Genomic DNA, 23,356 nt, shown 5'->3' with positions numbered 1-23,356 from the left:
CTGCACTCCATGTATCCCCCACATGCAGCGTATAGCCCAACATGCCCTGCCCATATACAGCCTGCACCCCATGTACCCCCAGTGTTTGTTTTCCACCACACATAGCAGTTAGTCCAAAAAAATTTTACAGTCTTGTGAAAAGTATTTGCCCCCTTCCTGATTTCTTTTTTTTTGCATGTTTGTCAAACTTAAATGTTTCAGATCACAAAACAATTTTAAATAAAAGACAAAGATAACACAAGTAAACACAAAATTAAGTTTTCAAATGAAGATCTTTATTATTAAGGGTCAAAGAAATCCAAACCTACAGGGCCCTGTGTGAAAAAGCGATTGCCCCCATAAAACATAAGTTAACTGTGGTTTATAACATCTTTGGGAAGCTGAGTACAATTTCTCTAGCCACACACAGGGCTGATTACTGCCACACCTTGCTTCAGTTAAGGTCAGTGTTCACTCCACCATTAGAAAGAGACTGGGCAAAAATGGCATGCATGGCAGAGTTCCAAGACGAAAACCATTGCTAAGAAAAAAGAACATAAAGGCTCATTTCAGTTTTGCCAGAAAACATCTTGATGATCGCCAAGACTTTTGGGAGAATACTCTGTGCCCTGACGAGACAAAAATGTAACATTTTAGAAGGTGTATGTCCTATTACATCTGGCGTAGAAGTAACACAGCATTTCAGAAAAGTAACATCATTCCAACAGTAAAATATGGTGGTGGTAGTGTGATGGTCTGGGGCTGTTTTGCTACTTCTGGACCTGGAAGACTTGCTGTGATAAATGGAACCATGAATTCTGCTGTCTACCAAAAATTCCAGAAGGAGAATGTCCGGCCATCTGTTTGTGACCTCAAGCTGAAGCAAACTTGGGTTATGCAGCAGGACAATGATCCAAAACACACCAGCAAGTCTACCTCTTATAGGGGTTTTACTCACTTGGATGCGAAGGGAGGAGAACAGTGAGCATGTTCCTTTAAGAGTCCATGTCGGTTTATTGCTTCATAAACAGACAAGCAAGAAAAAGAAAACAAACAGCCTTTAGTTCAGACAAACAAAGTAAAGTGTCCTTAGCAGGTCTCTGCTTAATCAGTCCTGTGGGCACAAAGGTTGTGTAATGTCCAGTATCCTGGCTCGGTCAGGAGCCAACCACACACAGAAGGCCTTCTCCCTCCAAACACACAGACAATGTGCCAAATAGCCTCCATTTTATAGGCTGTTAACCACACCCAGAGGTGAGGTATGTGGGTTGTTGGACCCGTCCATTCTCTCCTAACAACCCGTAAGCCGGCTCCCAGGTGCACCAATTAGTCCTCTTAGTGCGTGGGTACACTAGAGAAACACTCCGGGCTACATCACAGAGACCAGCCATCTCTGTGACACATACTTCCCATAGATTATGTGACCATTAGCCACCTTACATACCTCCCCCTCTGCCTAAAGCCGTGGGGCTTGGCACCTTCTACCACTAGACAGGGGATTCTCGAGAGGGCATCAGCATTACCATGTAGCTTCCCTGCTCTATGTTCTACATGATCGTTGAAATACTGTAGGGCTAAAAACCAGCGGGTGACCTTGGCATTTTTCCTTTTTGTTTCCCTCATCTGAGTGAGGCTTGGTCGGATACCAGTCTAAATTTTCGACCTAGCAGATAGTACCACAACGTTTACACCACCCACTTTATGGTCAAGCACTCCTAACTCTATGACCGCATAATTTTTCTCGCAGGAGGACAGCTTCCTACTCAGGTAGAGGACAGGGTGCTCCTCCCCGTGTATCTCTTGGGAAAGGACAGCTCCTAAACCCACATCTGAGGCATCTGTCTGGAGTAAAAACTCTCTTGAAGTCAGAGGCAACAATGACCGGTTGCCTACACAGACCCACTTTCATTTCTTTAAAGGTCGTCTCCGCCTTTGCAGTCCATGGCTGATTTTGTCCCCTTAAGAAGGTCATTCAGGGGTATGGCCATCATGGCGAAGTTTGGGATGAACCTTCTGTAGTATCCCACGATCCCCAGGAAGGCTCTAACCTGTTTTTCTGACAGGGGTCTCGGCCAGGTTTAGATTGCCTCTACTTTACTGATTTGGGGTTTGATCTCACCTCTACCAACGACATAACCTAGGTATTTGGCTTCTTCTTTCCCCATAGCACATTTCTTCGGGTTTATTCAAAACCCCGCCTTCAAACACCACCTGGACTTTTTCCAGATGACTCTGCCAGTCCAAGCTGACGATAACAATATTGTCCAGGTATGCCGCAGCGTATTGTTTATGGGGTGCAAGAATTCAATCCATAACTCTCTGGAAGGTTGCAGGGGCCCCTTGCAGTCCAAACAGCATCTGGATATACTGGAAGCATCCATCCGGCGTGGAAAACATAGTCTTCTCCTTGGCTCCCTGTGCCATGGGGATCTGCAATATCCCTTCATCAAATCCAAGGTGGTTATGTACCTTGCTGTCCCAAGCCTCTCGATCAGCTCGTCGACGCGTGGCATGGGATATTCATCGAATTTGGAGACTTCATTCAACTTCCGATAGTCGTTGCAAAATCTCCACTCACCATCGGGCTTTGGGACCAAGATGATCGGGCTCGACCAACCGCTCTTGGATTCTTCAATGACACCGAGTTTCAGCGTACCAGCCACCTCTTTGGAGATCAACTCTCGTTGGGCCTCAGGAATCAGATAGGGCTTCAAGTTCACCCGCACAGGTGGCTCTGTCAGAACCTTGTGTTCTATGACCCTTGTGCAGCCCGGAAATTCCGATAACAGATCCCGGTTCTTCTGCAATAACTCCCGACACTGCTGTTTGTGGGCCTTCGTTAGTGTTTCCGCTATTGCGACTCCTCCAACGTCACCTTCAGGCTTGCCCAGCAAGCTTAGAGCTTCCACAGCCTCCCTGTCTTGCCACGGCTTGATGAAGTTGAAGTGGTATATCTGGTACTGCTTACGTCGTCCTGGTTGATGAACCTTGTATTTCACATAACCAAGCTTCTCCACCACCTCATACAGCCCTTGCCATTTGGCCAAGAACTTACTCTCTACAGTAGGAATTAACACGAGCACTTGGTCTCTGGTACTGAATTTCCTCACTCTGGCTGACCGGTTGTAGAACCTGGCCTGAGCTTCTTGTGCCTGCAAGAGATGACCTTTTACGATGGGCATCACCTTCTCGGTCCTCTGCTGCATCAGTGTCACATGCTCGATGATGCTTCTGTGGGGCGTGACCTCAGCTTCCCTGGTTTTCTTGGCTATATCCAGGAGATCTCGTGGATGTCGGCCATACAGAAGTTCGAATGGCGAGAACCTCGTAGATGACTGTGGAACATCTCGGATGGAGAACAACAGATACTGTAAGAGACAGTCCCAGTCTCTACCATCCTGTTCTATGGCCTTCCTTAGCATACTCTTCAATGTTTTATTAAATCTTTCCACCAGGCCATCTGTCTGAGAATGGTACACTGAAGTTCTCAGTTGGGAGATTTGTAGGACCTTGCGGAACTCCCTCATCACCTTACTCATAAAAGGTGTTCCCTAGTCGGTCGGGATCTTGTATTTCCAGCAGCAGCTGCCGATCTCATACAGGTCACTCACTGAATATGTCGTGGAGTTGCACAAACATCTGACTGTTACTCACAACCGTGTTTTTTCCTCCATCCCAGACCTCAACTGTATAAATGGCACACACACTGGTACCAGGAGACTGGGTCGTGGTCAAGAGACATATGAGGAGACTAATGAACCCAGATACAGTGAGCCATTTTAAGTACTGACCACTGCTATTTCTGTCAACCTCCAAGGCAAAGATACTTGGATCAATGCCAGCCACTGGAAAATGGTCTTGATCCCCGGCAGCAGCAAAGATGATGACCCTGCCCCTTTGGACCATTCTGATGGCAATTGCATCCCTTGCCCTAACTCTCAATGACGTAAAAAAAGAGGAGAGGACTGGGACAACAAACTCATAAGTATCACCAAGTCCTGCTTTGAGACAGTTTATAAAGACTGTCCTAAGAACTACTGGATATGCACCCATAGCCCAATATCCTCTGATACACTGTCATATTGTGCGGGTTGTGTGGGGGATGTCTACTCCACTCCCCTGTAGAACTGTACTGTTTTAGTAATTCTATGCGTGTTTTAGTCATCTGAAAAGGTGTTATTTTCAGGTATGGGCATTAGATGGCAGGAGAGGTACTGTTTGATACTACAGTACCCTTATGTCAGTGGGACACAGGGTTAACTAGTTTCGGGGCTGTCCTCAGTGACAAGCTAGAGACTGAGGGATCTCTGGGAGTGAGATTTGGCCATCTTGGTTATTTAAGAAGTAGCAGTGAGTGAGGAAGGACAGAGAAGAAGAGAGAACCGTGTATGTGGGAGAAACCAGGAAGATTAAAAGGAACGGGCACACCACACCACAGTATAATCTATACTCTAAAGGTCAATTTGTGGATCCTGGCCTCTTCCAGGCGATAGGCAGTAACGGACGTGCCTGGACTAGGGAGCCTCAGGAGCAAGGTAGTCCCTGCTAGAGTTAGGTATTGGGAGCCGTGGAGTGAAGCAGGAACTTCTCCACGAGAAAGTCCAGAGGCAGTTTCCCCTAGGTCCGAGTCACACCGTGATTAGCACCGTGTGGGGATTAAGACTGTGTTTTACCATCTGTGAATGCCATGTTTTGCAACAAGTGTTGTACCTGTAATCCCCTGTTTCTAAGGCCGTGCTGAACAAGTAAACTGGACTGTTTTGTTTTTAAAGAACTGTGTCGTCTTTTATTCAAAGCGCAGAAGATCTGAACCCGTCTGAACCAAGGATGAAAGTGAGTAAAGACTTCCACAGCATACGGCCCAAACTACAGCACCCCACACTCACCCAGGGACAACCATGTCCCCATATTTCTAAACAAAAAAAGACCAACATATTGTATACAAAGTGGAATAAGGAACCGTTAAAGCAAGGCCGGGCCCAAATCACAAAGAAGCCAACTCAAACAGCAAGATATCGTAAAGGAGAAACATGAGTAATTATGGCATAAAATAGATTTTATTAGAAAATATTCTTATTAAAATGACAATAGTGTAAAGTATATAGTAGAAACAACAAAGCATGGGAAAAATGGATCAAGTCAAGCGACACCATGTCCATATACAGGGGGCCCCAATATATCCAATATGGATAACACAGGTAAATATATATGTGTATGAGTTACTACAGGGTGGGCCATTTATATGGATACACCCAAGTTAAATGGGAATGGTTGGTGATATCAACTTCCTGTTTGTGGCACATTAGTATATGGGAGGGGGAAACTTTTCCAGATGGGTGGTGACCATGGCGGTCATTTTGAATTCGGCCATTTTGGATCAAACTTTATTTTTTTTCAATGGGAAGAGGGTCATGTGACACATCAAACTTATTGAGAATTTCATAAGAAAAACAATGGTGTGCTTAGTTGTTTTTTTTAATACTGTAAATTTTATTGAAAATGTATAAGCTTAACAATAGAACCAAAGAAATAAGGCATAAACTGAAATTAATAGAGCATGTTGGAAATCCGCTATGGATCATACACTTATCTGCGTTCTACTTGCAGACTCCTAATAAACAGTGTTTAGTCCATGCACTATTATACGAGGAGCTGAATATTTCCATAGTTGGTGTAACTGTAGGAGCTGCTCGCTTACTCAATCATTTGCTATAATCTATATTGGTTTACAATTTCAGAAACACTACTAACCTTTATGACACAGACAGGAAAACAACAGGGGGAAGGGGAAGGGTAATAAGGCAAAATACTGGAAGATTTCAGCAGTAAACTCTGTTCTCCTTTCCTTGAACAAATATCAGGTATTAAATTAGGCCCAGTAATAGTCCCATGGTCCCCACACCTTATTGAATACATCTAATTTGGCGTTTATTACTGCCGTCAGGTGTTCCATTCTTCGTATATCCACAATTCTACTTAGTAGATCTCTATTAGAGGGGGGGGGGGGCGTTTTTTTCCAATGAAGAGCTATGAGGCATCTAGCTGCTGTTAGGATGTGTAGAAGCAGCTTTGAGGACTTTTTACCCATCCCTCTTGGAGTAACATTTAATAAATATATAGCCGGGTCTAGAGGGATTTCAGTGAACAATACTTCCCGCAGGAGGGATCTGACATTTCCCCATAATGGGGTCAGGATCGGGCATGTCCAGAAAATGTGGATAAGGGACCCCTTAGCAGCTCCGCAGCGCCAGCATCCATCCGGGACAGAGGGGTTTAATTTGTGTAATAGTTCAGGGGTATGATCCTAAAACATCATTAATTTATAATTGGTTCTCCTTGTACAAAGTGCAAAGAGAGGTTTTGGATGCTTTATCCCAGATGGACTGCCAACACCGCGGTGTTAGTTCCTTTCCCAGAAACCTCTCCCACTTAGTCATGTATGAGTGTTTAGGAGGTGGATCCCCCCGGGGAGTGTTAATTAGACCATATATGTCCGATATCAGACGGTGTGCTTGGTTTTAACATAACTTTATTCTTTCATGAGTTTTTTACAAGTTTATGACCACTTATAAAATGTGTTCAAAGTGCTGCCCATTGTCTTGGATTGTCAATGCAACCCTATTCTCCCACTCTTGACACACTGATAGCAACACCACAGAAGAAATGCTAGAACAGGCTTCCAGTATCTGTTGTTTCAGATGCTGCACATCTCGTATCTTCACAGCATAGACAATTGCCTTTAGATGAAAACAAAGATAAAAGTCTAAGGGTGTCAGATCGGGAGACCTTGGTGACCATTCAACTGGCCCACGATGACCAATCCACTTTCCAGGAAACTGGTCATGTAGGAATTCTTGGATCTGACACTCATAATGTGGTGGTGCACCATCTTGTTGGAAAAACTCAGGGAACGTGCCATCTTCAGTGCATAAAGAGGGCAACACATCATCATGGAGCAATTTCAGATATCCAGTGGCATTGAGGATTCCATTGATGAAGAATGGCCCCACTATCTTTGTACCCCATTAACCACACCATACCATCAAGATACCACCCTGTACATTTGGGTAAGATTTAACAGCCTCAGTAGGAAGTATGCACCAACATTAGGGTTACAATAGAAATAATAATACCCATAGCCAGAGCTCTGGCTGGGCCAGTCAAGAATGGTCATAGAGTTGTTCTGAAGCCACTCCTTTGTTATTTTAGCTGTGTGCTTAGGGTCATTGTCTTGTTGGAAGGTGAACCTTCGGCCAAGTCTGAGGTTCAGAGTACTCTAGAAGAGGTTTTCATCCAGGATCTCTCTGTACTTGGCTGCATTCATGTTTCCTTCAATTGCAACCAGTCGTCCTGTCCCTGCAGCTGAAACACCCCCCCAAAGCATGATGCTGCCACCACCATGTTTCACTGTTGGGATTGTATTGGGCATGTGATGAGCAGTGCCTGGTTTTCTCCACACATACCGCTTAGAATTATCACCAAAAAGTTCTATCTTCATCTCTTCAGACCACACAATCTTATTTCTCATAGTCTGGGAGTCCTTCATGTGCTTTTGAGCAAACTCTATGCGGGCTTTCATATGTCTTGCACTGAGGAGAGGCTTCCGTTGGGCCACTCCGCCATAAAGGACCGACTGGTGGAGGGCTGCAGTGATCGTTGACTTTGTGGAGCTTTCTCCAATCTCCCTACTGCATCTCTGGAGCTTAGCCACAGGGATCTTGGGGTTCTTCTTTACCTCTCTCACCAATGCTCCTCTCCCACGATTGCTCAGTTTGGGTGGACGGCCAGATCTAGAAAGACTTCTGGTGGTCCCAAACGTCTTCCATTTAAGGATTATGGAGGCCACTGTGCTCTTAGGAACCTTGTGTAATGCAGAAATTCTTTTGTAACCTTGGCCAGGCAGTTCCATTAAGCTCATGATTCTCATTTGGTCTGACATGCACTGTGAGCTGTGAGGTCTTATATAGACAGGTGTGTGCCTTTCCAAATCAAGTCCTATCAGTTTAATGAAACACAGCTAGACTCCAATGAAGGAGTAGAACCATCTCAAGGAGAATCACAAGGGAATGGACAGCATGTGACTTAAATATGAGTGTCTGACCAAAGGGTCTGAATACTTATGATCATGTGATATTTCAGTTTTTCTTTTTTAATAAATTTGCAAAAATTTCTACATTTCAGTTTTTTTTCAGTCAAGATGGGGTGCAGAGTGCACTTTAATGAGAAAAAAAATGAACTTTTTAGAATTTACCAAATGGCTGCAATGAAACAGAGTGAAAAATTTAAAGGGGTCTGAATACTTTCCGTACCCACTGTATCTCTCAGTGAACGGGATCTGTCCCCTGCAGGATCCCATAGCATGGGGAAGTAGCTGATGGATAAATTATCTGTAAATAATAAAAAAGGGAGGAATTGTTGTGGTAAATATTTCTACTTTGATTATTATTTTACACAAATCTACCTATATATTTGATAATTTTAATATTAGTTTTATAAGTGTTATTCAAAAAAGCGATAACACAGGGTGTAGCGCTGTGTTTCTGTTACAATTTCCTCTGTTTTTTTAAGTACAGTTAACTGGATAGAGAGAGTTTTAGTTTCAAGGACATCTGCAGATAGTTTCCATAATTACAATTTTGTTATTTTCAATTAAAATGCTTTCTTTCCCCAATTAAAATATCTGCAGCATGAGGTAATGTAAAGCCTGTAAAGACCTTCCCCTTCTCTGTTGTTGTAATAAAGATATGTGACTGTGCTTCTGAGACTCAGGTATAATTGTACACTCAGACACTGGTTGTTTGTTATTCTCTTTTCTCTGATGCATCGTATTGATTCTATTTATCTAATTTGAACCAAAAATGGCAGCCAGATTTAGAGCTAATTATCTCAATCCAAATTAGCTCTTCTTCGAAGGGCTATCACCGACCACGACCGATGGATCCTGTAACTAAGGCTCCGATCACATCTACAAGACGTCACCGACCACGACCGATGGATCCTGTAACTAAGGCTCTGATCACATCTACAAGAGGTCACCAACCATGACCGATGGATCCTATAACAAAAGCTCCGATCACATCTACAAGACGTCACCGACCACAACCGATGGATCCTGAAACTAAGGCTCCGATCACATCTACAAGACGTCACCAACCACGACCAATGGATCCTGTAACTAAGGCTCCGATCACATCTACAAGATGTCACCGACCACAAGCGATGGATCCTGTAACTAAGGCTGTGATCACATCTACAAGACGTCACCGACAACGACCAATGGATCCAGTAACTAAGGCTTCGATCACATCTACAAGATGTCACCGACCACAAGAGATGGATCCTGTAACTAAGGTTCCAATCACATCTACAAGACGTCACCGACCACGACCGATGGATCCTGTAACTAAGGCTCCGATCACATCTACAAGAAGACATCAAACACGACCGATGGATCCTGTAACTAAGGCTCCAATCACATCTACAAGACGTCACCGACCACGACCGATGGATCCTGTAACTAAGGCTCCAATCACATCTACAAGACGTCACCAACGACAGATGGAGCCTGTAACTAAGGCTCCGATCACATCTACAAGACGTCACTGATCACAACCGATGGATCCTGTAACTAAGGCTCCAATCACATCTACAAGACGACACCGACCACGACCGATGGATCCTGTAACTAAGGCTCCGATCACACCTACAAGATGTCACCGATCACGTCCGACGGATCCTGTAACTAAGGCTCCGATCACATCTACAAGACGTCACCGACCACGACCGATGGATCCTGTAACTAAGGCTCCAATCACATCTATAAGACGTCACCAACAACGACCGACAGATCCTGTAACTAAGGCTTCGATCAAATCTACAAGACGTCAACAACAACGACCGATGGATCCTGTAACTAAGGCTCCGATCACATCTACAAGACGTCACCGACCACGACCGATGGATTCTGTAACTAAAGCTCCGATCACATCTACAAGACGGCACCGACCACGACCGATGGATTTTGTAACTAAGGCTCCGATCACATCTAAAAGACGTCACAGACCACGACCGATGGATCCTGTAACTAAGGCTCCGATCACATCTACAAGACGTCACCAACCACGACCGATGGATCCTGTAACTAAGGCTCCGATCACATCTATAAGACGGCACCGACCACGACCGATGGATTTTGTAACTAAGGCTCCGATCACATCTAAAAGACGTCACAGACCACGACCAATGGATCCTGTAACTAAGGCTCCGATCACATCTACAAGACGTCACAGACCACGACCGATGGATCCTGTAAGTCACAGCCCATGCCTCCTCACACCAACCACCCAGGCCCTTGGATGCCCCTGTACATCATGCACAACCCATGCCCCCTCACACCAGCCACGCAGGCCCTTGGATGCCCCTCTACATGCACAGACCATGCCTCCTCACACCAACCACGCAGACCCTTGGATGCCCCTCTACATGCACAGCCCATGCCCCCTCACACCAGCCACGCAGACCCTTGGATGCCCCTGTACACGCACAGCCCATGCCTCCTCACACCAACCACGCAGCCCCCTGAATGCCCCTCTACTTACCCCCTCACACCACCCACACAGCCCCCTGGATGCCCCTCTACATACCCCCTCACACCACCCACACAGCCCCCTGGATGCCCCTCTACATACCCCCTCACACCAGCCACACAGCCCCCTGGATGCCCCTCTACATACCCCCTCACACCAGCCACACAGCCCCCTGGATGCCCCTCTACATGCCCCCTCACACCAGCCACACAGCCCCCTGGATGCCCCTCTACATGCTCCCTCACACCAGCCCCACAGCCCCCTGGATGCCCCTCTACATGCCCCCTCACACCAGCCACACAGCCCCCTGGATGCCCCTCACACCAGCCACACAGCCCCCTGGATGCCCCTCTACATGCCCCCTCACACCAGCCACACAGCCCCCTGGATGCCCCTCTACATGCCCCCTCACACCAGCCACACAGCCCCCTGGATGCCCCTCTACATGCCCCCTCACACCAGCCACACAGCCCCCTGGATGCCCCTCTATATGCCCCCTCACACCAGCCACACAGCCCCCTGGATGCCCCTCTACATACCCCATGCCCCCTCACACCAGCCACACAGCCTCCTGGATGCCCTTCTACATACCCCATGCCCACTCACACCAGCCATAAGGCCCCCTGGATGCCCCTCTACATACCCCATGCCCCCTCACACCAGCCACACAGCCCCCTGGATGCCCCTCTACATACCCCATGCCCCCTCACACCAGCCATACAGCCCCCTGGATGCCCCTCTACATACCCCATGCCCCCTCACACCAGCCATACAGCCCCCTGGATGCCCCATCACACCAGCCATACAGCCCCCTGTATGCCCTCCACATACCCCATCACACCAGCCACACAGCCCCCTGGATGCCCCTCTACATACCCATGCCCCCTCACACCAGCCACACAGCCCCCTGGATGCCCCTCTACATACCCCCTCACACCAGCCACACAGCCCCCTGGATGCCCCTCTACATACCCCATGCCCCCTCACACCAGCCACACAGCCCCCTGGATGCCCCTCTACATACCCCCTCACACCAGCCACACAGCCCCCTGGATGCCCCTCTACATACCCCCTCACACCAGCCACACAGCCCCCTGCATGCCCCTCTACATACCCCCTCACACCAGCCACACAGCCCCCTGGATGCCCCTCTACATACCCCCTCACACCAGTCACACAGCCCCCTGGATGCCCCTCTACATACCCCCTCACAGCCCCCTTGATGCCCCTCTACATACCCCCTCACAGCCCCCTTGATGCCCCTCTACATACCCCCTCACAGCCCCCTTGATGCCCCTCTACATACCCCATGCCCCCTCACACCAGCCACACAGCCCCCTGGATGCCCCTCTACATACCCCATCACACCACCCACACAGCCCCCTGGTTGCCCCTCTACATACCCCCCTCACACCACCCACACAGCACCTTGGATGCCCCTCTACATACCCCCTCACACCAGCCACACAGCACCTTGGATGCCCCTCTACATACCCCCTCACACCAGCCACACAGCCCCCTGGATGCCCCTCTGCATACCCCCTCACACCAGCCACACAGCCCCCTGGATGCCCCTCTGCATACCACCTCACACCAGCCATACAGCCCCCTGGATGCCCCTCTACATACCCCCTCACACCAGCCACACAGCCCCCTGGATGCCCCTCTACATACCCCCTCACACCAGCCACACAGCCCCCTGGATGCCCCTCTACATACCCCCTCACAGCCCCCTTGATGCCCCTCTACATACCCCCTCACAGCCCCCTTGATGCCCCTCTACATACCCCCTCACAGCCCCCTTGATGCCCCTCTACATACCCCATGCCCCCTCACCCCAGCCACACAGCACCTTGGATGCCCCTCTACATACCCCCTCACACCAGCCACACAGCCCCCTGGATGCCCCTCTACATACCCCATCACACCACCCACACAGCCCTCTGGTTGCCCCTCTACATACCCCATGCCCCCTCACACCAGCCCCCTGGATGCCCCTCTACATACCCCATGCCCCCTCACACCACCCACACAGCCCCCTGGTTGCCCCTCTACATAACCCCTCACACCACCCACACAGCCCCCTGGATGCCCCTCTACATACCCCATGCCCCCTCACACCAGCCCCCTGGATGCCCCTCTACATACCCCATGCCCCCTCACACCTGCCCCTTGGATGCCTCCTCACACCACCAACGCTGACCCCTTTATGCCTCTACAACATTTATTCACATGGTCAGTTCTCCCCACCTTAGTCCTCACAGCAGACGGCTGAACACGAGCTCCTCCTCATCACCATCCTCCTGTCCCGGCACAATGTGCACTGCTGCAGCTGCACGATGGATAGTGTCCACTGGACTGAGAAGGCCCCGCCCCTTCCGGTGACGTCATGATAGAATGAAATCACTCCTCCCCCTCCAGAAATCAACTCCAATCTAGACGCTGCCTATAGATTATAGACTCATTACAGTCTGTGAGGAAACACTGCGGAGCCAATCACCAACCGAAGCCCCGCCCCCTGATCACATGGCGGCGACGTCACCACAGGTCCTTCACCACTTCTCTCCTGAGCTCCGCCCCCTGATCACATGGCGGTGACGTCACCACAGGTCCTTCATCATCTCTCTCCTGAGCTCCGCCCCCTGATCACATGGCGGTGACGTCACCACAGGTCCTCCCGCTCTCAGTGCAGCAGCTCCGTCCTGGGTGTGCGCAGCTCTTGCTCTCTGGTATCAGCCAGCAGCAGGTTTCCGCTTCCCGCCATTCCGGTGAGATTACAGGGAGGGTTTGTGGTGAATCTGTGAGAGGAGAGTGTGGGGTGAGATCAGAGCTGTTCCTGTGGAGGCTCCTGCTCCATGTGACTGCGGCTCCTCAGTGTTGTATGGGGGATGTGCAGCGGCTCCTCCTCACCTCACCGCCCCCGCTGGAGGTGGAGTTACCACGGTGACCGTCCCCCGCTGGAGGTGGAGTTACCACGGTGACCGTCCCCCGCTGGAGGTGGAGTTACCACGGTGACCGTCCCCCGCTGGAGGTGGAGTTACCACGGTGACCGTCCCCCGCTGGAGGTGGAGTTACCACAGTGACCGCCCCCCGCTGGAGGTGGAGTTACCACAGTGACCGCCCCCGCTGGAGGTGGAGTTACCACGGTGACCGTCCCCCACTGGAGGTGGAGTTACCACGGTGACCGTCCCCCGCTGGAGGTGGAGTTACCACGGTGACCGTCCCCCGCTGGAGGTGGAGTTACCACAGTGACCGCCCCCCGCTGGAGGTGGAGTTACCACGGTGACCGTCCCCCGCTGGAGGTGGAGTTACCACGGTGACCGTCCCCCGCTGGAGGTGGAGTTACCACGGTGACCGTCCCCCGCTGGAGGTGGAGTTACCACGGTGACCGTCCCCCGCTGGAGGTGGAGTTACCACGGTGACCGCCCCCCGCTGGAGGTGGAGTTACCACGGTGACCGCCCCCCGCTGGAGGTGGAGTTACCACGGTGACCGTCCCCCGCTGGAGGTGGAGTTACCACGGTGACCGTCCCCCGCTGGAGGTGGAGTTACCACAGTGACTGCCCCCGCTGGAGGTGGAGTTACCACAGTGACCGCCCCCGCTGGAGGTGGAGTTACCACAGTGACCGCCCCCCGCTGGAGGTGGAGTTACCACGGTGACCGTCCCCCGCTGGAGGTGGAGTTACCACGGTGACCGTCCCCCGCTGGAGGTGGAGTTACCACAGTGACCGCCCCCACTGGAGGTGGAGTTAACACGGTGACCGCCCCCCGCTGGAGGTGGAGTTACCACAGTGACCGTCCCCCGCTGGAGGTGGAGTTACCACGGTGACCGTCCCCCGCTGGAGGTGGAGTTACCACAGTGACTGCCCCCGCTGGAGGTGGAGTTACCACAGTGACCGCCCCCGCTGGAGGTGGAGTTACCACAGTGACCGCCCCCCGCTGGAGGTGGAGTTACCACGGTGACCGTCCCCCGCTGGAGGTGGAGTTACCACGGTGACCGTCCCCCGCTGGAGGTGGAGTTACCACGGTGACCGTCCCCCGCTGGAGGTGGAGTTACCACGGTGACCGCCCCCGCTGGAGGTGGAGTTACCACGGTGACCGTCCCCCGCTGGAGGTGGAGTTACCACGGTGACCGTCCTCTGCTGGAGGTGGAGTTACCACGGTGACCATCCCCCGCTGGAGGTGGAGTTACCACGGTGACCATCCCCCGCAGGAGGTGGAGTTACCACGGTGACCATCCCCCGCTGGAGGTGGAGTTACCACGGTGACCGTCCTCTGCTGGAGGTGGAGTTACCATGGTGACCGTCCCCCGCTGGAGCTGGAGTTACCACGGTGACCGCCCCCGCTGGAGGTGGAGTTACCACGGTGACCGCCCCCCACTAGAGGTGTAGTTACCACGGTGACCGTCCTCCGCTGGCGGTGTAGTTACCACGTTGACCGTCCTCTGCTGGCGCTGTAGTTACCACGGTGACCGACCTCCTACGAGGCTGATAATGAGCGGTCAGATCGGCGGAGGAGGCCGCGGTGGAGTTTGTGGCTTTTCCTCCAGATTCTTCCTGATAAATGTCGGATATTTGGGGCAGAATTCAGTGATTGTCGCTATATCGTCCCCTGTGATCTCCATCTTCTCCTTTATCATGAAGACGCCAGCAGGACGAGATCCCTCCAGCTGATCCAGTGATCATCCCTCCTCCTGAATGACCCCCCGAGGATGGACGAGGACGAGACCACCAGAAGATTATTACACTTCACCCTGGAGATCATCTCCCTGCTGAGCGGAGAGGTAACTCCTCTACATTTCTATCAGCTTTATTGTGTTATGTAACAAGTCCGACATCGGGAAGAGGAAATCCAGAAGAGGAAGAGAAGGATTCTTTACTGTAAGAGCAGTGATTGTGTGCAGCTCTCTGCCAGGAGGAGTTGTCATGGGGATTCCCTATAAGAGCTGTAGAGGGGCCTGGATGTCTGTCCTGAGTGTAATAATATTCCAGGTTATGGCCCCAGATTACTGGAGACGGTTATTGATCCCGGGATTTCTACTGATTGTCAGATCTGGAGTCAGGAAGGAATTCTTCTCCCTAGGTGTCTCTCTCCATACACAGGATTACACAATAGTGAGGAAGACACCGGGGGAGGGTGTGACTCCCATCATCCATCTCCAGGAGTCAGGAGGGCGGAGCCCAGACCCCATCACAGAGCCTCCCCCGCACCCCCCGATACATGAGAGGAAGAGGAAGAAGATCCTAGAGCTCAGCAACAAGATGATTGAGCTGCTGAGCGGAGAGGTGACTGCTGGGACATTATACAGGACAGCACTGGAGGATTCTGGGTGATGACTGGAGAGGTGACTGCTGGGACATTATACAGGACAGCACTGGAGGATTCTGGGTGATGAGCGGAGAGGTGACTGCTGGTACATTATACAGGACAGCACTGGAGGATTCTGGGTGACGACCGGAGAGGTGACTGCTGGGACATCATACAGGACGGCACAGGAGGATTCTGGGTGATGACCGGAGAGGTGACTGCTGGGACATCATACAGGACGGCACAGGAGGATTCTGGGTGATGAGCGGAGAGGTGACTGCTGGGACATTATACAGGATGGCACTGGAGGATTCTGGGTGACGAGCGGAGAGGTGACTGCTGGGACATTATACAGGACGGCACTGGAGGATTCTGGGTGATGAGCGGAGAGGTGACTGCTGGGACATTATACAGGACAGCACTGGAGGATTCTGGGTGATGACCGGAGAGGTGACTGCTGGGACATTATACAGGAGAGCACTGGAGGATTCTGGGTGATGACCGGAGAGGTGACTGCTGGGACATTATACAGGACGGCACTGGAGGATTCTGGGTGATGACTGGAGAGGTGACTGCTGGGACATTATATAGGACAGCACTGGAGGATTCTGGGTGATGAGCGGAGAGGTGACTGCTGGGACATTATACAGGACAGCACTGGAGGATTCTGGGTGATGGTGGTGTCGTTGTTGTCAGGTTCCTATAAGGTGTCAGGACGTCGCTGTCTATCTCTCCATGGAGGAGTGGGAGTATCTAGAAGGACACCAGGATCGGTACCAGGAGGTGATAATGGAGGAGCTCCGGCCTCTGACATCACCAGGTGAGAGGAGACTCTTGTTGGCTCCGGTGGATGTGATGACGTCTCTCGGCCTCGTCCTATAATAGATGATTTTTCTCCAGACTTGCTCTGGTTTTCTCTACATTTTCTCACAGCTTTCATTCCCTGATTCTTCTCTTCTGATCTGTGAGTCGCGGTTTCTCCGCTGTCGTCTTCATCAGTCTTCAGTCTTCGTCCTCGGCGGTTTCTTTCTGAATCTTTCACCTTCCTTAGAGCATCGGTCACCTTTTGTCTGCAGATTTCCCAGCGCTTCTGTCCGTTCTCTCCTATGATTTCTTTTGGTACCGGAGTCTGATCGTTACTCAGCAGAGTCGGGGTTAATTTACTGATGATTTTCCCCCTAATCCGCTGTCGCTCGTCCGTCCCTCAGAATCGGTGCCGGCTCAATGTCGTCATCAGTCGTGGTCGGGCTTCTGGCTTTTTGGGTTTTGTTTCTCAGCATTTATTGGGCGGTAAGAACGATGTCGCTGCCATTTTCAGAACTGTTCCTGACACCCATCCGCTTTATCTTCCGTTATCGGAGCTGTGTGGGGGCTTCTCTTCTTGAATGGCCGTTGACCTTTTTATTGGTGACTTTTTTTGATCATTGTTTTTTCATTACAGTTTTGGGGAGGTGTTTCTGATGTGTTTTTTTCTTTTGGCGTTTACCGTGTGCAATAAATCCTGACGTGAAACTGCCAAATAATAATATATATGTGTGTGTGTGTGTGTGTGTGTGTGTGTGTATATGTATGTAGATAGATAGATAGATAGATAGATTTATTTTTTATAAAAAATAAACATTTGTTCTCATTTTGGGAGACAAAACAAAAATAATGGGGACTTCAATCTGAGATCCTGGCGTGGTAATAAGTGTAAGTCTCCCTTAAAGGGATGTTTGTTCAGAAGAATATGTATTATGGAGCTTTTCTGTGGAGTCTGACCAGACAATCTCTCCTTGGCTCCCCGTGTGCATCAGTAAGCGCCCATGACCCCGGTGCCGGCTCTCTAGTTGTCCTTTCTACACATTGATAGGTACTAACCGCTGCGTACCGGGTGCTCCCCACAACACCGTCCTTCCGGGCGCTGTGACTTCGTACGTTAGTCGTACATGTGCCCTTTTTTCCTCCTTTAGAGACAAACGCAGATCTTGCTACCTATTTTAGTGTTTATACCGAGGAGGCTGTTGAGATTTATCTCTATTTAAAGAAGAAGAAAAACGCGGTAACCCGTCTTTTAATAGGAGGAAGTCAGGTTCTCTCCTCTGAGTGATCCCAGAGGATCCTGTCCAGGAGGGAGGCCGTGTCCTCATGGTGACATCATGAGCTCTCAAAAAAACAATCACTGGTAAATAGTCTTCCCCCAATCTCCATACAGTGAATTAGGAGAGAAGAAACCAATGGATAGAAATGTGGAGCTTTCTCCAGCTCCTCTCTGGTTCCATCCCCGGAGACGAAACTTGGAGAAGTTGTGTTTTTTAGTACGGCTCCTCCATCTGACTGACGAGGGTCTTCTCTGTCCCTCTCCTCAGGGTCCTCATCCTCTGAGTGCAGAGCATTAGGCTTTGGCCTCGCTGATTATCACTTCATAGTTGAGGCCCACAATGTGCTGGGACCTCGGTACCGGTGGTGAGGACCACAACAATGTAATTTATTCCCAGATACATAAACATAGAATTACCGGTTCTGAGAGACGGATCTCATATATAGATGACGCGCCCCCTGGGCCTGTGCTGTGCAGGGGATACCCGGAGCCGGATCGCTGGGGGTTGTAGTCTCAGTGTGGCGGTGACCCGGTCCGTACACAGGGCGGTCAAACCAGTGGCAGTCTTAGGTAATAACAAATGTCCGACTACGCCACCCGTGGATTGCGGTCAGTGGGGACCGCTGCTGCGCTGCCGACCGCTGAGGCTGATGTTGTTTGCGCAGCTGAGTATGGGATAACTCCCCACGGGAGAAGTATTGCCTCAGGGCAGCTAGTGTGGATGATGGGAGTGATGGTGTGAGCGTCCCAGTAGTAATGGTGCTGGTGTGGCGATGAAACACAGAGACGTGTGGTGCAGTTCAGGGTCTTTACTGATGGTATAAGGCAGACCCTCCCGGGAGTACTGGTTAGCAGTAGGGGCCTGGTCAGTCTGTGAGCAAGCAGGATCTCCCCTGGCCAGGTGGAGTTGTAGGCCTCCCCGACTATCTGCACTCTTTCCTGACTACCTTGCTCTATGCGGGTAGAAGTAGCCCACGTCCCTGAGTATACCGTGTGGTGCTCACCCGTATGGCCGGTGACTTGGGGCCTTCCGTTAGCCTCCGCTTCACGATGGCGGTGCTGGTCCCTTGCTTGTGACCGTGCCTTCGGGTTTCTAAGGCCAGAGGACATGGAATCCCCTGCCGGTTGGATTCTGCTGCTGGACCTGGATGTCCCCACAGCTTCGGACTCCGTGTCCGGGTTAGTGTCTTCAGCCAAGGCGAGCTTTCTAGCTTCCAGCCTCTGGCACTCGCTCCTGCTCCTACAGAGCTCCTGTTGTAACTTTCCCTGTGTCTGCTGTCCTCCAGACCTGGCTGCGTCTCTGTCTGGGACTTCACTCACTAATCCCGCCCCAGACCCAGTTTATAAGGGCAGATTCCTCCCCTCCCAGGTCTGGGTGGGCCGTGTTGCATGCTTAGGGCTCCTGACCAGAGAAACCTCCCACTTGCTCTCAGACATAATATCTCTATTACTGTGGTAACCAGACCCCTGGGGTGCCACATTCCCCCCTTGTAAATTTTAGTACTCTGGGACTAAACACATTTTTTTTTTAAAGAAACATAAATGCAGGGTATAACAATAATACAATAACATATTTACAGGAAGCTTTAGTTCTTTAAAGGTCACGGCGTGTCTGCAACCGGGTGTCCATATCACTCAAGGTTAAGTTTTAAGCGAAGTAGGGGCCTGTTCAAAGCAAACCCCTTGCATTGGCCTTGGGCGTGGCTGCAAGGCTGGAGCTAGCTACTTTGGGCCGCAAGTAGGCCACGCCAGACAGGTTTTCTCTTCCGCGGCCGTCTTCGCAAGAGGCACCAAGGTGCAACTATCTACAAAATTGTTCCGGTTATCCAGTGTCCATAACCTGTTAGTCCAAATAAATCTGCAGGGTAACTGAGAAACATAATTAATAACAGGCAACAAACATAAACCATAAATATTTTCAAGAAACAGGTAAATTCACAGTGCATTACTTATATTCTCCAGTGCGCGGGCATTTGACCTCTAGTGACTCTAGTGGACCTACGGAGCTCACTAACTGGTCCTGCACTACAGGGTGTAGGAGGTGTTATGGGCAAGCTGGGCAGCTTTCTGCGCACTCTTTGGCTCACTAGGGGCACGGCAGGCTCACTACTAGCAGAGGGTTGATTCTCCTGGGCTGCTGGTGTGGATTCTTCTGCCTCCTGGGCCGGCTGCTCTTCCAGCTCTACCTGGTCTTCTGTAGGCACTTGAGGGGCTAGCTGGAGAAAGGTGAGGACGGGCACCACGATAGCGTTGTTTACTTGTGTCCAGGACCGGGGAAAGTCTCCGAGTACGGTGCTGATCATTTCCTCCTTTTCCTCTACGGGTTGAGGGTCTTCCTGATCTTCATCCGTGCTTTGTAACTTCTCGGGGCACTTTTTCAGGTGGTCTCTGGAGACAGTGGCTGTGGTCTCTCCTCCATCCTTACTGATGACGTACACCTTTGGATTATTGTGGCTTGAGGGCAGTACGGTGTACGGGTCCTTTTCCCACTGGTCATCCAACTTATGGAGCCGCCTTTTTCTTTTCAAGACCTGCTCTCCAGGTACCAAGGGAACAGCGGGAGCATGTTCGTTGTAAGTCCTCTCCTGCCTTTCTCTTGATTGACAGAGACTTCGCTCGACGCTCTCCTGTACTTTCCGGTACTGCTGCTGCCGTTCTGTATCCCAGTCTGCTTCTGGCGAGGTGTCCTCGGGTGTCAGGACTCCCATATCCAGGTCAACAGGCTGCTTACCAGGTCTTGCTCGCATTAGGTAAGCCGGGGTACAGTTGGTGGAACCTACCGGGATGTGGTTATACAGGTCCACCAGATCGGGCAGTTTCTCAGGCCACAGACTGCGTTCTTCCAGGGGCAATGTTTTTAGCAGATCTATCACCACCTGGTTCATCTTCTCGCAGAGTCCATTGGTTTGGGGGTGATAGGGCGTTGTTCTTATCTTCTTGCAGCCATACAGGTTGCAGAACTCCTGGAAGACCTCCGCTTCGAAGGCTGGTCCTTGGTCCGTCAGCACTTGGTCCGGGTACCCGTGTGGGCGACAGAAGTGCAGCTGGAAGGCTCTGGCTGCTGTCTGAGCCGTCAGGTCTTTGACAGGGACCACCACCAGGAACCGGGAGTAGTGATCCCCGATGGTTAGGGCGTAGACATACCCGCTTCTGCTTGGAGCCAGTTTAACATGGTCCAGAGCGACCAGTTCCTGCGGCTGCCTGGTGATGATGGGCTGCAGGGGAGTCCTCTGGCTGGCACGGTCCCTTCTTCTTAGATTGCACGGGCCACAGTCTCTACACCACCTCTCAATGGCTCCTCTCATGCCTATCCAGTAGAACCGTTCACGCAGCAGGAACTCCTGCTTCTTCCATCCGAAGTGCCCTGCCCCATTGTGGTAGGCCTCCAGCACCATAGCTGCGTCCCGTCTCGGTACCACCACCTGCCAGATCAGTTCATGTGTCCGGGAATTGACCAATCTGCGGCACAACTTCTCCTTGTAGAGAAACAGTCTGCTCTTCTCCGTCCACAGTTGCTTGGTCTCTTCCGGAGCGTCTGGGTCCAGGCGGGCGTCAGCCTGGGTCAGCATCTCCTTCACCAGACGGACTGCGGGGTCGCTGTCTTGTGTCTCCGCCCAGTTGTAGTGGGATAAGGGGTTGAACGTAGCGGATCGCTAGCCCCTCACACGGTGGGAATACTGGGTAATCCCATGACTGTGAAACGCAGGGAGTTCGATCTCTTCCAATTCTTCTGGATCCTCCCCTTCGTCCGGTAGGTTTGGCATCCTGGACAGGGCGTCCGAGTTGGTATTGGAGCGTCCTGCCCGGTACTTGATCGTGAGCTCAAAATTGGACAGGCGGGCCATCCATTTCTGCTCCAGGGCACCCAGTCTTGCAGTGTCCAGGTGTGTCAACGGGTTGTTGTCCGTGTACACGGTGAACCTGGAAGAGGCAAGGTAATGCTTGAAACGTTCAGTTACTGCCCACACCACTGCCAGGAACTCTAGCTTGAACGAGCTGTAATTCTCAGGGTTTCTTTCCGTGGGTCGCAGTTTTCGGCTGGCGTAAGCAATTACCCGTTCTCTCCCCTGCTGGATCTGGGACAGTACGGCCCCTAGCCGAATGTTGCTTGCGTCCGTGTGGAGGATAAAGGGCTGGCTGTAATCAGGGTACGCCAGGATTTCATCCCCCGTGAGGGCCATCTTCAGCTGGCGGAATGACTCCTCTTCCAGCTTTTCCCATTTGAAGGGTGGCTTCTGGTTTTTGGCCTTCCTGGACTGGCCTATCAGGAGGTCCTGCATAGGAGCTGCCTTCTTGGTAAAACCGGGAATGAATCTTCGGTAGTAGCCTACCAACCCGAGGAACTGCCGCACTTCCTTTATGCTGGATGGTCTTGGCCAGTCCTTAATTACGGTGATCTTGTCAGGGTCGGGGGCTACTCCGTAATCACTCACCACGTGTCCCAGGTACTGTACCTTTGGCTTCAGTAGATGGCACTTTGAGGGTTTTACCTTTAGGCCATAGTTTGCCAGGGCTTCAAACACTTCTGCCAGGTGTTCCAGATGGTCCTCATAGGTCTTAGAATAGACGATGACGTCGTCCAGGTATAACAGGACCATCTCGAAGTTCCGGTGTCCCAGACAGCATTCCATCAACCGTTGGAAGGTTGCAGAGCCCGAACGGCATACAGTTAAATTCGCTGAGTCCCATCAGGGTGGTGAATGCGGTCTTCTCCCGGTCCGCCTCTGCTACAGGAACCTGCCAGTACCCGCTAGTGAGATCCAAAGTAGAGAAGAAGTTAGCAGATTTTAATGCAGCTAAGGACTCTTCTATCCTTGGTAACGGGTACGCATCTTTATGTGTGATACGGTTGACCTTCCTGTAGTCTACACACATTCTCATGGTGTTGTCTTTCTTTTTCACTAAGACTAGTGGAGCTGCCCAGGGGCTACAGCTGTCCCTAATTACCCCAGCCTCCTTCATGTCTTTTAGCATCCCCTTGGCGTGTTGATAGTGTGCAGGGGGTACCGGTCGGTATCTCTCTTTTATGGGAGGATGGTCTCCGGTTGGGATGTGATGTTCTACCCCCTTTACTCGCCCAAAGTCTAACGGGTGTTTGCTAAACACTCTTTCGTACTCTTGAACCTCCCGGTAGACTCCCTGTTTTTGGTGTGAGGGAGTGGAGTCAGTACCCAAATGCAGTTGCTGACACCAGTCCTCCATTGGTTTCTTAGAGCCGTTACCTTCACATCCAGCTGGATGAATGTCTCAAGTGGGGTACCACAGGGCTCCGTCCTGGGACCTGTATTGTTCAACATCTTTATCAATGATTTAGATGAAGGAATTGAGGGTAAACTGATTAAATTTGCTGATGACACAAAGCTAGGAGGGATAGCTAATACTAGAGAAGAGAGAGAGAGGATTCAA

The 23,356-nt window shown here is 51.0% G+C and overlaps 2 long non-coding RNA genes and 1 pseudogene across 2 annotated transcripts; 2 read left to right on the top strand and 1 right to left on the bottom strand.

Annotated features, from left to right (window-relative positions):
- Positions 1 to 171: 171 nt before the first annotated feature.
- LOC141212381 (uncharacterized) lies at positions 172 to 13,093 on the bottom strand. The gene is made up of 3 exons (XR_012282154.1): positions 12,816 to 13,093; positions 8,289 to 8,366; positions 172 to 608 (listed from the first exon to the last, which is right to left on the bottom strand). It is a non-coding gene; the product is annotated as an uncharacterized lncRNA (long non-coding RNA).
- Positions 13,094 to 13,202: 109 nt separating this feature from the next.
- On the top strand, positions 13,203 to 16,160 carry LOC141212382 (uncharacterized). The gene is made up of 3 exons (XR_012282155.1): positions 13,203 to 13,333; positions 15,207 to 15,346; positions 15,646 to 16,160. It is a non-coding gene; the product is annotated as an uncharacterized lncRNA (long non-coding RNA).
- A 1,009-nt stretch (positions 16,161 to 17,169) lies between these two features.
- LOC141212356 (uncharacterized) overlaps positions 17,170 to 23,356 on the top strand; it is a 186,917-nt pseudogene continuing 180,730 nt past the window's right edge.

This window comes from Phyllobates terribilis, unplaced genomic scaffold, assembly GCF_046119375.1.
Source record: "Phyllobates terribilis strain yellow unplaced genomic scaffold, ASM4611937v1 Scaffold_171__1_contigs__length_4068163, whole genome shotgun sequence".
Classification (NCBI taxonomy): domain Eukaryota; kingdom Metazoa; phylum Chordata; class Amphibia; order Anura; family Dendrobatidae; genus Phyllobates; species Phyllobates terribilis.
The sequence above is the reverse complement of the archived record's forward strand: the minus strand, read 5'-3'. Positions and strand labels throughout refer to the sequence as shown.